The sequence below is a fragment of the Tupaia chinensis genome, unplaced genomic scaffold (assembly GCF_000334495.1).
Source record: "Tupaia chinensis unplaced genomic scaffold, TupChi_1.0 Scaffold143622_1, whole genome shotgun sequence".
Lineage (NCBI taxonomy): Eukaryota > Metazoa > Chordata > Mammalia > Scandentia > Tupaiidae > Tupaia > Tupaia belangeri.
The window spans coordinates 145,222-145,461 of NW_006203470.1; positions in this window are offsets into that span (position 1 = coordinate 145,222).

A 240-nucleotide genomic window follows, 5' to 3' on the forward strand; every position below is an offset into this window, starting at 1 on the left:
GGGGAGAGGAAGGGCGCGGCGGGAGCGGGAGCCGGGAAGCGTTGCTCTCGAGGGGTGGGACCGAGGAAGCGGGCCCCAGGCTGGGAAGTGCAGGGGTCTCCTGGAGTCCGGGCGCGGGTGGGTGTCGGGAGAGGTAGGCGGGCAGGTGTGGTCTAGAGGCCCTACGCCCGCCCGGAGTAGGCCACCAAAGTGGGAGCTGAGGACCGGGAAAGGGAGGAGAAGGGAGGGGAGGTGGGGGTG